This window comes from Myxine glutinosa, chromosome 3 (assembly GCF_964187855.1).
Source record: "Myxine glutinosa chromosome 3, kmMyxGlut1.1, whole genome shotgun sequence".
NCBI classification, from domain to species: Eukaryota; Metazoa; Chordata; class Myxini; order Myxiniformes; family Myxinidae; genus Myxine; species Myxine glutinosa.
Genome location: NC_136263.1, coordinates 163,063,356 through 163,081,172, shown reverse-complemented (window position 1 = coordinate 163,081,172; position 17,817 = coordinate 163,063,356).

The window sequence follows — 17,817 nt, the reverse complement described above, 5'->3', positions numbered from 1 at the left end:
TTTACAGGGGAACATTTATAAGGGATGCATTTACTAAAATTTACTAGTGAAGGTTCTAAAAACCGTAACAATATATATATATATATATATATACATATATATATATATATATATATATATATATATATATATATATATATATATTGTTACGGATCGCGGATTAGATGTTATTTACCGAGCGGTGGTATTGCCGCGACCTAACAATTCCCCCGATTCTTCCCCAACTCACCCGATTCCACCCGACGTTGACCAAGTCGCGCTATGCTAAATCAATGGTTTGGAAAGGACACAACGACTGGGATAAATGAAACGACACAAGGGGTACAGTTCTCAAGACCTCCGGAGGAGGATATAATTGGTGGTGGAGAAAAGGGGTAGATTACAAGGTATGAGGTAAAGCACAGAAGAGATAGGCACTTAGACACAATCTTATCTAACCCAGACAGACCACAGACAAACGGAACAAGACTGACTTACACAGGGATTGATGGCAGGGAAGGACAGGCAGTCGATAGCACAAGGTGCACCTTGGCTCAGGGACAGGATACAGCTCAGTCTTTGGGAGGTCTCTCGGCGCTCGGAGGGTGCGTCCTTTCTCCTTCAGCTCTGCGCGCATCTGACGTCACCTCCCTCTTCCTGCGCATGCTCAGTGGGGAGTGACACGCCCTCGGCTCATTGGCTCCGCCCCTGATGGGATCGGTCCGCCGCTTCTATTGGGTGCGGGGGGTTACCGGGCTCCGCCCTTGACGAGGAGCTGACAGCGAGCCCCTACGTGGTGACCCCGTCGAGCACATGCTCGATGGCGGCTCGTTGGAAACGCTTGGTGCCCTTTCAACACCCCCTACCAACCAAGCCGGAGTGAGGACGCACACTCCCCGCGCCACCGCCGCTGTTGTTGTTGTTGTTGTTGTACCATGAGGAAGAGCTGCGGGGAGGTATTGGGAGGTCCTAAACTTCCTAACGGTGCCATACAATCACATTCTGGTGCAACGAAGAGTCAGAATTAATGGAAACGAGTCCTTAACTGACATAGACTAAGAATAACTAGCAAGATGTCCTATAGTTGTCTACGTGAGATGCGGTGGACCTGGATGCGACATTTAATGGGGGAAATAGGGGGAGGTCGGGTCTACAGAGTGTTGTTTACAGGAAATGGGACTAGGGAATGGGGGATTGGGGATAGTTGGGAAGTATTGGGGAAATAGGGGAATATTTACAAGCGGATATGGATGGATGCCAATCTCATATCCGCAACAATATATATATATATATATATATATATATATATATATATATATATATATATATATATATATATAAAATATATATATATATATCCATACAGTGCATTCAGAAAGTATTCAGACCCCTTCACTTTTTTCACATTTTCTTATGTTGCAGCCTTATGCTGAAATCGTTTAAATTCATTTTTTCCCGCATCAATCTACACTGAATACCCAATAATGAGAAAACGGTATTTTAGGAAGTTTTTGCAAATTTATTAAAAAGAAAAACCTGAAATATCACATTTACATAAGTGTTCAGACCCTTTGCTATGACACTTGAAATTTAGCTCAGGTGCCTCCCATTTATCTTGTTCATCTTTGCGATGTTTCTACACATTGATTGGAGTCCACCTGTGGTAAATTCAATTGATTTGACATGATTTGGAAAGGCACACACCTGTCTATATAAGGTCTCACAGCTGTCAATGCATATCAGAGCAAAAACCAAGCCATGAGGTCAAAGGAACTGCCTGCAGAGCTCCGAGATAGGATTGTGTCGAGGCACAGATCTGGGGAAGCCTACAAAAAATATTTCTGCTGCATGGAAGGTTCCCAAGAGCACAGTGGCCTCCATAATTCTTAAATGGAAGAAGTTTGGAACAACCAGGACTCTTCCTAGAGCTTGGAACAACCAGGTTTGGCCGCCCGGCCCGGCTTGGAACAACCAGTTTGGAACAACCAGGACTCTTCCTAGAGCTGGCCGCCCGGCCAAACGGAGCAATCGGGGGAGAATGGCCTTGGTAAGAGAAATGACCAAAAACCCGATGGTCACTCTGGCTGAGCTCCAGAGATCCTGTGTGGAGATGGGAGAAACTTCCAGAAGGATAACCATCACTACAACACTCCACCGATCTGGGCTTTATGGCAGAGTGGCCAGACGGAAGCCTATCCTTAATGAAAGACACATGAATATTAAATAAATAACCATTAAAATATTAAATAAAAATGAACTTCTCAAAGTTATGAAATATAAAACTCTTTTAGAAATCATCAACAAATCTTATTGGTATCCTATAATTGGAAAATTTAATTACAGATGCAAGGAAATCTCAAAATCCAGAGGAATATATGTATAATATTACATGGGGAGATGGGTCATGGGTAGCAAGGGATGAGGAAAGAGTTGAAGAAGAGAGGGAGAAAAGAGAGAAGGAGGAAAGAGAGAAAAGAGGGAATGAAGAGAGTGAGAAAAAGAGAGGGAAAAAAAGAGAGATTGAGGAGAGGGAGGAAAGAGAGGCAGGAAAAATATAAATAGATGGAAATCAGTGAGATTAATAAAAGATTGAAGGTATTACAGCAAATAAATCAAACAACGCACTGAGGAGGAAAATAAAGAAATGAAAAGTCTAATGGAAATATTATTTTCAAGAATAACGATGTCAATGTCTTCACTTTCAGAGAGGAGATTTAAACGAGAAAGTGGGGAAGAAGAAGAAGAAAAAGATTATTTGGTTGATGATGTTGGTGTTATCGACTTTAGTTAGTTTATTTGTGAATAAATGGAGGAGAGAGTGAAGGCATTCCTCAGGATTCTTTATGTTTTAAAAATCAAGATAGAAATGTATATGTTGAAAACCAAAAAGGTTTTCGTACTCTGTAGGAATTTTTCTGATAAATAAATGAGTTATTGAAGCGCGATGCTGCGCGCGCTAATGCTTACGCAAGGAGCAAGCGGACAACGCGGTTCATAAAAGAGTCTTTATTGAAAGTACTCAAACTGCAGCACTGAGCTGCTCCGGGCTGCGCGCCCCGTGTATATCTTGAGGCCACGCCTCTCTCTCGGGCGTGGCAGCCGCCCACTGGGTGCGCGGAATGATGTCACCACGCCAGTGGGCTTTCGTGTCCGCCACACGCGCCCCCCCCCCCCCCCCCCCCCAGAATTCCCGCGCACCTGGAGGGCCAGTTTGCGGGGCAAATGGATGACCCGGCCAAAGCGCCCCCTGGCGATCGGCGGCGTCCGGGGTGCAGGGATGCCAGGTGGGATGCCTCTGGCTGCCCCTGGGATGGGTGCAGGACCGGGGGGTGGCGGGGCGGCGGGGCTGGGCGGTGCCGGGGGTCCGCCCACAGGGGGGCGGCCCCGACGCGGGGGTCGGGCCACTGGTGGTGGATGGTCCACGTCGAGGTGGGCCGGCTTGAGGCGGTCTACAGAAACGCGGTCAGGAGTACCGCCGATGTCCAGGGTGAAGTGCTTCGCCCCGGTCTCCAGCACGCGGAAAGGCCCGTCGTAAGGGGGCCGCAGTGGTGTCCGGTGGGCATCGTGGCGGACGAAGACATACTCCGCCGTGCGAAGCTCCGGGGTGACGTGCGTCGGTGGGTGCCCGTGGCATGCCGTTGGCACCGGGGCGAACCTCTGGGCGGTCTCTTGCAGAGCGGAGCGCTGCTGTGCCGCGGACCCATGGTGCCGTGGAGTCAGGGAGGAACTCACCCGGCACCCGCAGCAGTTGCCCGAAGACCAACTACGCCGCGGATGCACGCAGGTCCTCCTTGGGCGCCATCAGGAGGCCCAGCAGGACCCAGGGGAGCCTGTCGACCCAGCCGCCGTCGCGGAGGGTGGCCTGGAGCACGGCCTTCAATGAGCGGTGAAATCGCTCACACAGGCCGTTAGCCTGGGGGTGGTAGGCCGTGGTTCGGTGCAGCCGGACCCCGAGCCCCTGCGTGACCGCCCCCCAGAGCTCCGAGGTGAACTAGGGGCCGCGGTCGGACGAGATGTCTGAGGGGGCGCCGAACCGGGCGACTCAGGTGGCGATGAAAGCCTGCGCGACGTCCGCCGCCATCGTCGATGCCAAGGTCACGGCCTCCGGCCACCGGGTGGTGCGGTGCACCATGGTGAGGACGTGGGTGAAGCCCCGCGAGGGAGGCAGAGGTCCCACCAGGTCCACGTGGACGTGGTCAAACCGGCGTTCCGGCACCATGAACGGGGCCAACGGGGCCTGGGTGTGCCGGTGCACCTTGGCGCGCTGGCACGCGAGGCACGTCCTGGCCCAGCCACGGACGGCCTTCCGGAGGCCATGCCAGACGAACTTGGCGGCGATCAACCTTTGGGAGGCCCTCGCGCCCGGGTGGGACAGGCCGTGGATGGCGTCAAACACCTGGCGCTGCCAGCCCGCGGGCACGATGGGGCGAGGCTGCCCGAGGGAGACGTCGCACAAGAGAGCCGCGCCCGCGCCGTCGAACGACACCTCGGTGATGCGGAGGCCCGTGACGGCGGTCCACAAAGCCTGGACGTCGGGGTCAGCGGCCTGGTCCGCTGCCATCCGGGCATAGTCGATGCCGAGGTGGACTGCGTGGGCGACGGCCCGGGAAAGGCAATCCACCACCGGGTTGTCCTTCCCCGCGACGTGCCGGATGTCCGTCATGTACTCGGACACGGCCGAGAGGTGACGCTGCTGCCGGGCCGACCACGGCTCGGTGACCTTGCCCATCGCGAAGATCAGCGGCTTGTGGTCGACGAAGGCCGTGAACGCACGGCCCTCGAGCAGATGGCGGAAGTGCCTGACCGCCAAGTGAAGCCCGAGCAACTCGCGATCGAAGGTACTGTAACGGCGTTCGGGCGGGCGAAGCTGCCGGCTAAAGAACGCCAGCGGTTGCCAAGCTCCACGCACCCATTGCTCGTGCACTGCGCCCACCGCGTAGTCTGAGGCGTCGGTGGTGAGGGCGATCGGTGCATCGGGCGCCGGGTGCGCGAGCATGGTGGCATTAGCCAAGGCGAGCTTCGCGCCATGAACGCCGTGTCCATCTGCTCGGTCCAGGTAACGTCGCCCTTGCCCGGCTTACCTCGGAGAGCTTCGTGCAGGGGGCGCAGGAGCTGGGCGATACGGGGCAGGAACCGATGGTAAAAGTTCACCATGCCCAGGAACTCCTGCAGCCCTCTGATCGTGCGGGGGCGCGGAAACCTCTTCACCACCTCCACCTTGGCCGGCAGTGGGACGGCTCCGTGCCTGGTGACACGGTGCCCCAGAAAATCGATTACGGCGACGCCGAACCGGCACTTTGCGGGGTTCACAATCAGGCCATGCTGGCCCAGGCGTTCGAAGAGCGTGCGGAGGTGGCGTAGCTGCTCTTCGCGGGATGCGCTGGTGACGAGGATATCGTCCAGGTAGACGTAGACAAAATCCAAGTCGCGCAGGACGCTGTCCATCAGTCGCTGGAACGCCTGAGCCGCATTCTTCAGACCGAAGGGCATCCGCAGGAACTCGAAGAGTCCGAATGGCGTGATGACCGCCATCTTCGGGACGTCCTCCGGCCTGACGGGGACCTGATGGTAGCCGCGTATGAGGTCCACCTTCGAGAAGAAGGACATGCCCGCCAAACGGGCGGAAAAGTCCTGAATGTGGGGGACGAGGTAGCGGTCGGGAGTGGTGGCGTCATTGAGATGGCGATAGTCCCCGCACGGTCGCCATCATCCGCCGGGCTTCGGCACGATGTGCAGCGGCGATGCCCAAGCACTCTCCGAGCGCCGAACGATGCCGAGTCGCTCCAGGGTAGCGAACCCCGCTTTTGCCACCGCCAGCTTCGTCGGCTCGAGGCGGCATGCCCGGGCGTAGACCGGTGGCCCGACGGTGGGGATGTGATGGGCCACCCCGTGCTTGACGGCCCCCGCTGAGAAGATGGGCCGCATGAGGGCCGGGAAGCCGTCGAGGAGGCGGGTGAATTCGTCCGCTGCCGGAAGCGTACAGATCAACGTGACCGGAACCGAACCGTTCGGCAAGCCGCTTGGCAAGCCGCTCGGCGAGCCGCTCGTTGAGCTGCTCGACGAGCTGGGCAGTGCACAAGCGAGCGAGCTGAACGTCTCGGCCTGGACAAGACGTCTGCGCTTTACATCAACCAGGAGCCCATTAGCGCACAGGAAGTCCGCGCCAAGCAGTGCCATGGGCACGTCGGCGGTGACGAACGTCCATCAGAAAACCTGCCCTCCGAACCGCAGAGAGAGGCAGCGTTTTCCGTCCCGTTCGCGGCAAGCAGCGCGGGGCCCCCGCCCGCGGCGTGCTTGTCTGACGTACCGGCGGGAACGACACTCACCTGCGCTCCCGTGTCGCACAGGTAACGGCGCCCGGATGAGGTGTCCGTTATGAACAGCAGGCACCACTCAAATACCTATGTGACATTCTCTCAAGCAGATCTTTTACCGTGGAAGTTCCACGAGTCCTTGCTATTATTTCCGACTATTTTATCTTCAACGACTCGACCAGGGACCATAAAACCCATGTCAGTATAAAGGTCTTTGTCTGAGGACTTTCGGGAAAGATTGTGAGAGAAAACATTCATCATTATTTACTTTTAACAACGTGTGATTGGTATTTAACGTGTGATTTAACAACGTGTGATATCTGCATCAGTGAGAAGATAATTGGTTTTGGGGTGTTCATTGGCACAATTAGGCTGCTCCAGGTCACTTGAGGGTGTGTGCATTTCCCAGGGTTTCTGTATATCTCACGGGAGTGGGAGTGGGACAGGCGACCATGATGGGCCATGACATTTATGAGCTGTTTTAATTGCTGTTTCAGTGAAGTCGGTCATCGTATGATAATGGAGGGGAAAGCGTTAAATATGCCACTCTTTTGATGAGGTAATGAAGAAATATGTAATGATCAAAGTGGGAATGCCCCTCTGCTTTTATGAGCAGGAGGAGGGTGAGCAGGGGAGGATAGATTGGCAGTTGAAAGAGGGGTGGAGGGGTTAGACCAAAGATGGGACAAAGGTAGGAAGTGGACGTTGAGGCTTTGGGGAGTGGGTTGAGGACTTTCGATGGGAAGGGGGGGGGGATTTGAGTAGTTGTGGTGAAGGTGGCATGGAGTTTGAAGATTTAAAGTGGGGAGGGGATTAACACCCTGGAGTTGAGAGGGGGAGGGTGAAGACCAAATGTTATTCATGCCTTAGCGAGGGATATTGGGAGCAGGAAGGTGAGGAGTTGGGGTTTTGGAGGAGGTAGAAAGTTGAAGAGTTGAAGTCACATTTTACATTGTGCGGTTTGTTCCGCAGGCTCCTGCTAGCTCCTTACAATGTTGCAAAACTTAAGGTCACTGTGCTTCATGATTTAGGCCAGAAATTTGGTATTGCATCATGACAAGAATTATTCAAGGAAATTTAGGCACAGGAAGAAGGCATTTGGCCAATGATGTTTTTCCTTCGACACACCAAATTATTCTCAACTTCTTTAGTATGTGGTGCTGATTATACAGCTTCAGTAGCCCAATCAGGGAATTCCACCATTGAATCAGCTAACAATGGTGTACAAATTTGGAAAGGATCCGTATTCGGAACTTCACCAAAATCGAATCAATTCGTCCTTGTTACACACCATTCCGACCGAATCCATCCTCAATTATTTGTGATATCCTGCTCACGGACAGACAGACAGGGTGAAAACATTGCATCATCATTCTTTGCCTATCACCCATCTCTCCCTTCTACATTGGATGCATGATGTAAACTCAAACTGTCATACACCAGACGTGGTGGTGCCCTGATAATGGTCAGAGTGCCTTTTTTAAGACTGGGAGGTTGTTGGTTCAAACCCCAGCTGAGTCATACTAAAAATGGTATACGATGCTTCCTTGCTTAATGCTCAGCAATTAAAAAAGCAAGAGCACGGACAAACAACATCACCAAGGAAACCCTTGCAAATAAACTGCTTTGGCAACACTGACCTGAGTAAAGTATGGTGCAGGGCCAGGTTGCTAGAAGCTATCCTGTGGATAAATTTAATGCGCCGGATATGTGATGTATCCATGGGATAGACTTATCCGGGCTTCTAGCACTATAGCAACCAGGCCCAGGTTTATAAGAGAAATGTATATTATATACTAGCAAAGGTACCCGGCGTTGCCTTTTCTTTTCTTCACATAATACCCTATAATATCAAAGTGGATTTTTTATGGCATAGCCCGTAGAGAGTGGGTGTTTCGTACAAGAGTGGTGTTCTTACGGCATAGCCCGTAGGGCAATGCAGTCAAGAAGAGCGTTTGTCTGTCCGTGTGTCCCCACCAACATACACCAATCAGAGCTGAGGATCTGGTCCCATGACAGGGGGACGCATTTAGTACCGTAAAATGGGGTGAATAGGGACAGCAAGGTGAATAGGGACACAAACTGAAAAAAAGTTCGGAAACTGTTTTCACTGAAAATTGATAACCATACTGATTTGTTGATATTTGGGTTGAAAGTGTTCTCTTGTTTTTTAAAAAGCAACTTATAGTCCCTATTAACCCCATATATGGGTTAAATAGGAATAAATAGGATTTTTATGGCTGTCCCTATTCACCCCGTTTTACGGGTGAATAGGGACAGTCACTAATACAAAAAAATAATAATCAAGAAATAGGGACAGTTTGGAGAAACTTTTTATCCAACATTTTTTTTCATTGGCACCGTGGTTTATATTATGGGTGCATATTATGTGTATCCATCTGAGCTATCAATTTAGCAATAAGTTGGAAACTCAGGATTGTTTCTTGATAATATTTTACTAAAAGGAAATATAATAACCTTCTGTGGAGCGTTTTGGGATCCCAGCAGGTGTTGTAAGGTAGGTAGGAGGTTTCAGAAATTCCTCAATAAAATTCTCATTTTGAAATGCGATCGACATGGACCTTGCTCCCAAATCCGGAAGTGAACAGATGATGACTGTTCGCTGGTTTGATAATATCTAAATACAATCGTGATTTAACATTATACTGTATTTTGATATATTAATATCATGGTATTAATTTGTGATTGGAATGATGAATTATGCTGTTTGTAATGAAAATATAGAGATATCGAGTTTAAAGCAGAATGAGGAATTGACGTTACGGTTTCAATCCATGACATTCGCGGTTTCCCCATTTGTAGCTTCACCATTGACTGGATATAGCAGCGTTCAGACTATGTACGTTTTTGTTCAAGCCCTGAATTGAGTGATACCACAAATAAGACATCCAACCATCCAATAAGACATCTCTCCCGCGATGAAGCTAACTCCAAGGGCCTCTCACTCTCTCACTCTCACTCTCCGCAGGCAGGTTGGTGGTCTTTCCATCTTCTACCGACTCCTCTCTGGCCTTGCCCCCCCCAGCTCTCTCTGGGCTCTGTCCCGCAAATATTCCTACAGGTCGCACAAGATCTGCCTGCAACCCTCCTATAGTCAAACAGCCAAAATCAAGACTCTCTGCTCACCTTCACTCCTTCATTCCTCTCTTCTCCCGCCTCTGGAACAAACTCCCTCACTCTCTTCAATCCCACTCCACCCTCCAGGTCTTTAAAACTGCTGTTCACCACCATCTCTTATCTTCCCCCATCCAAAACCTTGATCTTTTCTACCCCCGCTAATTTCACCCCAATTCCACTTTTTTGAAATACCAACTTCTGTCCTGGAAGTCCTTGGTGTCCTTGTGTTTTATACTTCTCCCTACACCCCCCCCCCCCCCTTCCCACGCCTCCTCCCCCCAAGCCCTCTCCCTTCCACACATCTCCCTGCTCTCAAATGTTGTGTTTGTGTGCTTCCCGTTCTCTCCCCATCTTGTTTTCCGCTCCCTCTTTTTGTGTGTTTTGTTTGTCTGGTTGATTTGTTTGTGAAGTAAATGTTAGCTCTTTCACGAGCCTCGATTCAGTATACAAAAAAAACAAAAAAAAAACCAATAGAATATGAAGGCAAATCTCCTGAGTACTGGGTGTGCTACATCAGCCAATTTCTAAGTCCCTTTGAATGTTTTTTTGAAACCTTTTTTGAAAATTTGAAACACCCAAACACCCTCTTGAAAATTTCTAAGTCCCTTTGAAATGGCTCCTGGACAATTAGGCAAAGAGATAATTTATTATAAAAAGAGCAGTGTTTTAGGGTTCTAAAGGGTCTTAAAGGGTGTTAGGGTTCTATAGGGTCTTGAAGTGTCTTAGGGGTCTGAAATAGTAGGTAGCATACTTGCGAAATCACTAAAATAAGTTGGTGACCTTTGGCCTATGTTGACCTCAAAAATAATTGGTGGTTGAATTCAGTGACCTGACATGCAAATCCTCTTCAAATTTCAAGTCCATCAGATGAAAATTGTCAATTTTACACATCTGGTCGATTGTAACCGCAAAAAATGATTTTGAATTTGGCCTAGGTTGATCTCAAAAATACATTTGGACTAGGTTGACAAACAGACATAACAAGCATTCTGAGTATTGCGCTGCAATACATGTCCCCTACCGGCAGTCTGTCGTCCGGAAAACTTTTGGGGAAATTACCAAGGGTTATTTACCCACAGGTTCTGAATCGTTCCCAATCGCTAATTACCTCAGGACGGGCTCACCTGTGATTCGCACTCGGGACTTCGATTTATACACCTTGCAGACAGGTCAGCAGAAGCACGAGAAAATACGTTGTTGATAAAGAACCTTTCGAGTCGCTAAATATCAGTAATTTATTATATTTTCCGGTTCACGATCAATGATCGATGTGTATATATATGTTGCTCGGCTTGGCTCCGCCCCTCCCGAAAACGCGCGATGTGTGGCGCTTTTGACGTTTGCAGACGAGGTTGAGGGAGTGCAGTGCGGCTTGAGGAGAACTCGAGAATAAACAAGATATCCATTTTTTTTTTTTCCCGTTTAATCAACGATATCTGCCAAACCACGTGCCCTATCGCAAATTCCAAAAGGACATTTAGTAGACTGACATGCTGAACAGATCTGTGAAGTTTCCCCTCGATTGGATCAAAAATGAGGGAGCGGCTCGGTTTTAAAGATTCATGTTTAAAAACGTCATAACTCTGAAACCATGTGATGCATGACGTCATGCTCGATGACTTTTTTGTTCGTCATGGGTATGCGATTCTGCCTGCAAAGTTTGGCCTCGATCTGTTCAGCCGTTGCAGAGAAAAAGGGGTTTTCGTGTTTTCACGACAAACAATGTGGCGGGCGAACAACGTGACCTGTGACGTCATAATTACCATTAAAATATTCTACAGACCGAGTCCCCCTACGGTGAAAATTTGATCTCAATCGGTCCTATTAATTGCAGAGAAAATCTTTTTTAAAGGAAATTAAAACTTAAAATGGCACTGAGTTAAGGATCATCAGAATTATCAGAATTCCCAAAGTTCAAAGTGCCATAACTTTGTTAAAAATGATCGAAACGTCGTGAAGTTCGAACTTGACCTGTAACTTATCATAAGGAAACCATGTGCCAAGTTTGAAATCATTAGCATAAAGAGTTTTGAAAAAAAGTCCTGAAAACTGTTCTTTGCGTGACGGACTGACGGACGGACAGACTGCCAGACGGAGGGATGGCGTGCAAACCTATAGTCCCCTCCGGTGTACACCGGTAGGGGACTAATAACGCACACGACCAACCAATCTAGTTGAAAAATCTTCGATTTTCACAAGTAGCAAATGGACCCAAATGCAATAACCTCTCCTCTGGCGAGGGTAAATATAATAAGTGACAATACCTGTATATGTTGCAATTCTACCGTTCAGCCTGGTTAAAACGTGCATTTCAAAGTTTAGTCGTTATTAGTCCCCTACCGGTGTACACCGGAGGGGACTATAGGTTTGGACGCCGTCAGTCTGTCAGTTTGTCAGTCCGTCACGCAAAGAACAGTTTTCCGGACTTTTTTCTAAACGCTTAATGCTAATGATTTCAAACTTGGCACCTGGTTTCCTCATGATAAGTTACAGATCAAGTTCGAACTTCACGACGTTTCGATCATTTTTGACAAAGTTATGGCACTTTGAACTTTGGGAATTCTGATAATTCTGATGATCCTTATCTCAGTGCCATTTTAAGTTTTAATTTCCTTTAAAAAAGATTTTCTCTGCAATAATAGGACCGATTGAGATCAAATTTTCACCGTAGGGGGACTCGGTCTGTATAATATTTTAATGGTAATTATGACATCACAGGTCACGTGGTTCAGCCGCCATATTGTTTTTCGTGAAAACACGAAAACCACTTTTTCTCTGCAACGGCTAAACAGATCGAAGCCAAATTTTGCGGGCGGAATCGCATACCCATGCCGAACAAAAAAGTCATTGAACATGACGTCATGCGTCACATGGTTTCAGAGTTATGACGTTTTTAAGCATGAACCTTTAAAACCGAGCTCCTCCGTCATTTTTGATCCAATCGAGGGGAAACTTCAAAGATCTGTTCAGCATGTCAGTCTACTAAAATGTCCTTTTGGAATTTGCGATAGGGCACGTGGTTTGGCAGATATCATTAATTAAACGAAAATATTTGAAAAAAATGGATATCTCTTGTTTATTCTAGAGTTCTCCTCAAGCCGCACCACGCGCCCTCAGCCTCGTCTGCGAACGTCAAAAGCACGACACAGCGCGCGCTTTCGGGTGGGGCAGAGCCAAGCAGAGCAACATTTATATACACATCGATCATTGATCGTGAACCGGAAAATATAATAAATTACTGATATTTAGCGACTCGAAAGGTTCTTTATCAACAAATTATTTTGTCGTGCTTCTGCTGACCTGTCTGCAAGGTGTATAAATCGAAGTCCCGAGTGCGAATCACAGGTGAGCCCATCCTGAAGTAATTAGCGATTGGGAACGATTCAGAACCTGTGGGTAAATAACCCTTTGGTAATTTCCCCAACAGTTTTCTGGACGACAGACTGCCGGTAGGGGACATGTATTGCAGCACAATACTCAGAATGCTTGTTTCTACATTTCATTCTACTTCTTCAAGCTCTACAAACATGCAAAAACTCCTCCCCAAAATGCACAGTTGTAGGGTGTATAGATAAGAATGGCAAGGGACTCCTCCTTCTGACTCTCACATTTATTTATAGCCGGCGAAGCCGGTGTTGTGAATGAACGCATAAGTATTATGTTGAAAAGCCAGATTTTGCTGGATCCCTTGAGAATTTCGAAGCTTTGACGCACCAAATCGCTCAATGGAGGCCGCCATCTTGCGGATGCGGAAGTATGCATAACAAATTGAAAAAGTTCAATAGGAGTTTGTTTCACCCCTCTTTTTTTGATTCACAATCTTATGCACCTCTAATTTGTAATTAAAATACTTTAAGACCAACCTCGGCCCGCATGGGCCTGGTTATCTTCAACGAAAATCGTCACCAAACACCGGAACCAATGAGATTCGAGCATTTGAAAAAATATTTCAAAAAAGCTTATTACCGCGTTTCGGAAGGTGAAATTGGCGTCAAATATTCTAAAATTGACGAAGAATTATTTTTTAGAAATATCGCAGCCGTTGGGGATCGTTTTTCACGGCCGGAAATATCCGAAATTGAGATGGAATTCACCGAATTAATCAAGAAGAAAATTTAATAAATTTTAATCTCATCCAGAATGCAAATGGTGTCATTTTGAACTCGGTATGGTACCTACTACACCAACCTACTACCAACTACCTAACCTACTGATGCCATCGTGATGGGTAAAATAGTGGCAAGAGGCTTTGGCTTCGCCGGCTCATTGCAGCTTTGCAGTCGGGTACTAGTAACCGGTGAAGCTGGTGTTGTGAATGAATGCGTACATATTATGTTGAAAAGCCAGATGTTGCTGGATCCTTTGAGAATTTCGATGCTTTGACGCACCAAATCACACCATGGAGGCCGCCATCTTGCGGATGCGGAAGTATGCATAAACAATTGCGAAAAAGTTCAATAGGAGTTTGTTTCACCCGTCTTTTTTTTTTATTCACAATCTTATGTTGAAAAGCCAGATTTTGCAGGATACTTTGAGAATTTCGAAGCTTTGACGCACCAAATCGCTCCGTGGAGGCCGCCATCCTGCGGGTGCGGAAGTATGCATAAACAATTGCGAAAAAGTTCAATGGACCTTATGCAATGACGTCACGAAGCACCTAACAACCAATCGCGACGCCATCTTAGAGGGCAAACAAAGGCCCTGACGACACGTTCATGTGTCAGACAACTGCGATCGCAACTAATTGCGTCAACTAATTGCGTCAACTAACTGCGTCAACTAATTCCACATGGTGAATGAATCATAAAAATTATTTTTTGGTGAAGGAACAATGGATATAGTAATGTTTGAAATGTTTCTGTAGAAATTTATACACTAGATATTTTCTGTGAACAATAAATGAAGCTGCACATGATATGTGTACATATGTTTTGAAGCTGACACAACTGTGACAATAAAACTGCTGCAACTTTATATTACTTGTCATTTTGTTTTGTTTCATGTGCGTATTTAACAATGTGTATCACTAATAGGGCAATACTGTTGATCCATAAAATAACACTTCCATGATAATCAGTCCATAGGAACTACTCCTGGACAAAGATTTACGAGAGCACACGCAACTTGTACGCTTTTGTTCACAGTTGCTTCTGGCGATGTCCCATCATTTATCAGTGTGATGGGAATGCGATTTTGGAGTACAGTATATTTTTGTTTCACCATTCCAATTACCCGTTCAACATGGATCCGAACACAAGAATGTTCTCTGCTCCAGTCAACTTCTACTTTTTCAAGTTGCTTCTTTCCCTTGGTGAATGGGGGCACCTTCACCTCGGCCATCGCCATTCCACAGTATTCATCAACAAAAAAACCACGATCGGCAAGCACAATATCCCCTGGCATCAGTTTATTCATGAGGTCACTGTTTTCCGTTATCTCAGTGTCTGTTGCCCTTCCTCCCCAACACTTGCTTAGGAAGCATATTGAGCCCTGTGGTGTTATACCAATTAGAAACTTTACAGTTGAATGGTGCTTGTAGTTGCTCCACACTTGTGCCCTTGCCAGTAAATCGGACGGCTGCTCTATGAACACTTCAGTGCAGTCAATAATAACTGCACATTTCCTGAAAAATTTCCTGAACGATGACGGCATACTGAGACGGAGAGCGTCACGACTGGGCCAGTGTATCAGCGACTTAGTCTTTACAAACATTACATCAAGAACGCGGTGGAAGTTTCGTGAAACAGTTGACTGGCTGACTCCGAATCTGTAAGCTAGGTCCTCGTCAAAAATGTTCAATCGCAGCTTCATGAGGAACATTAGCGCTTGACCAAACTTTGTGAGTTTTTTTCACGTTGGGAGAGCACATGATGTAAACGTGAAGAGTGGCAAAAAAAATTGCCCAAGAAGGAAGTCCCATGTAAAATCGGAGTTTTGCATCGTTGTTCTGAAAGTGTTCTTCCTGCAGACCTGTTGCTCTTATCTTTTCTTCCAGGTCAAACACTTGAGTTCTGAGGGCAATATTGTCCTTCTGTAGTTCCTCCACGTTTTTTTCCAGTGCACGAATGTCTCTGAAAGACAGTTCCGTTTGGGTTTCAGTCCCTCCAACAGGTGGAATCTGCTCATGAATGGGGCACTGCTCAGGATTTGCATTGTCTAGTTCTAGCAGTATTGCTGCAGTAGCAGTATTGCTTGCCCTCTGAGAGGGGGCGTACTTCCATTTATCAGGGTGTCTGACGTCATATGCATAAGGTCTATAGGAGTTTGTTTCACCCGTCTTTTTTTGATTCACAATCTTATGTTGAAAAGCCAGATTTTGCTGGATCCTTTGAGAATTTCGAAGCTTTGACGCACCAAATCGCTCCAGGGAGGCCGCCATCTTGCGGATGCGGAAGTATGCATAAACAATTGCGAAAAAGTTCAAGAGGAGTTTGTTTCACCCGTCTTTTTTTGATTCACAATCTTTTGTTGAAAAGCCAGATTTTGCTGGATCCTTTGAGAATTTCGAAGCTTTGACGCACCAAATCACTCCATGGAGGCCGCCATCTTGCGGATGCGGAAGTATGCATAAAAAATTGCGAAAAGGTTCATTGAAGTTTGTTTCACCCGTCTTTTTTTGATTCACAATGTCATGTTGAAAAGCCAGATTTTGCTGGATCCTTTGAGAATTTCGAAGCTTTGACGCACCAAATCACTCCATGGAGGCCGCCATCTTGCGGATGCGGAAGTATGCATAAAAAATTGCGAAAAAGTTCAATAGGAGATTGTTTCACCCGTCTTTTTTTGATTCACAATCTTTTGTTGAAAAGACAGATTTTGCTGGATCCTTTGAGAATTTCGAAGCTTTGACGCACCAAATCGCTCCAGGGATGCCGCCATCTTGCGGATGCGGAAGTATGCATAAACAATTGCGAAAAAGTTCAAGAGGAGTTTGTTTCACCCGTCTTTTTTTGATTCACAATCTTTTGTTGAAAAGCCAGATTTTGCTGGATCCTTTGAGAATTTCGAAGCTTTGACGCACCAAATCGCTCCAGGGAGGCCGCCATCTTGCGGATGCGGAAGTATGCATAAACAATTGCGAAAAAGTTCAAGAGGAGTTTGTTTCACCCGTCTTTTTTTGATTCACAATCTTTTGTTGAAAAGCCAGATTTTGCTGGATCCTTTGAGAATTTCGAAGCTTTGACGCACCAAATCACTCCATGGAGGCCGCCATCTTGCGGATGCGGAGTATGCATAAAAAATTGCGAAAAAGTTCATTGAAGTTTGTTTCACCCGTCTTTTTTTGATTCACAATGTCATGTTGAAAAGCCAGATTTTGCTGGATCCTTTGAGAATTTCGAAGCTTTGACGCACCAAATCACTCCATGGAGGCCGCCATCTTGCGGATGCAGAAGTATGCATAAAAAATTGCGAAAAAGTTCAATAGGAGTTTGTTTCACCCATCTTTTTTTGATTCACAATCTTATGTTGAAAAGACAGATTTTCCCTAATCCTTTGAGAATTTCGAAGCTTTGACGCACCAAATCGCTCCATGGAGGCCGCCATCTTGCGGATGTGGAAGTATGCATAAAAAATTGCGAAAAAGTTCAAAAGGAGTTTGTTTCACCCATCTTTTTTTGATTCACAATCTTTTGTTGAAAAGCCAGATTTTGCTGGATCCTTTGAGAATTTCGAAGCTTTGACGCACCAAATCGCTCCAGGGAGGCCGCCATCTTGCGGATGCGGAAGTATGCATAAACAATTGCGAAAAAGTTCAAGAGGAGTTTGTTTCACCCGTCTTTTTTTGATTCACAATCTTTTGTTGAAAAGCCAGATTTTGCTGGATCCTTTGAGAATTTCGAAGCTTTGACGCACCAAATCACTCCATGGAGGCCGCCATCTTGCGGATGCGGAAGTATGCATAAACAATTGCGAAAAAGTTCAAGAGGAGTTTGTTTCACCCGTCTTTTTTTGATTCACAATCTTATGTTGAAAAGCCAGATTTTGCTGGATCCTTTGAGAATTTCGAAGCTTTGACGCACCAAATCGCTCCAGGGAGGCCGCCATCTTGCGGATGCGGAAGTATGCATAAACAATTGCGAAAAAGTTCAAGAGGAGTTTGTTTCACCCGTCTTTTTTTGATTCACAATCTTTTGTTGAAAAGCCAGATTTTGCTGGATCCTTTGAGAATTTCGAAGCTTTGACGCACCAAATCACTCCATGGAGGCCGCCATCTTGCGGATGCGGAAGTATGCATAAAAAATTGCGAAAAGGTTCATTGAAGTTTGTTTCACCCGTCTTTTTTTGATTCACAATGTCATGTTGAAAAGCCAGATTTTGCTGGATCCTTTGAGAATTTCGAAGCTTTGACGCACCAAATCACTCCATGGAGGCCGCCACCTTGCGG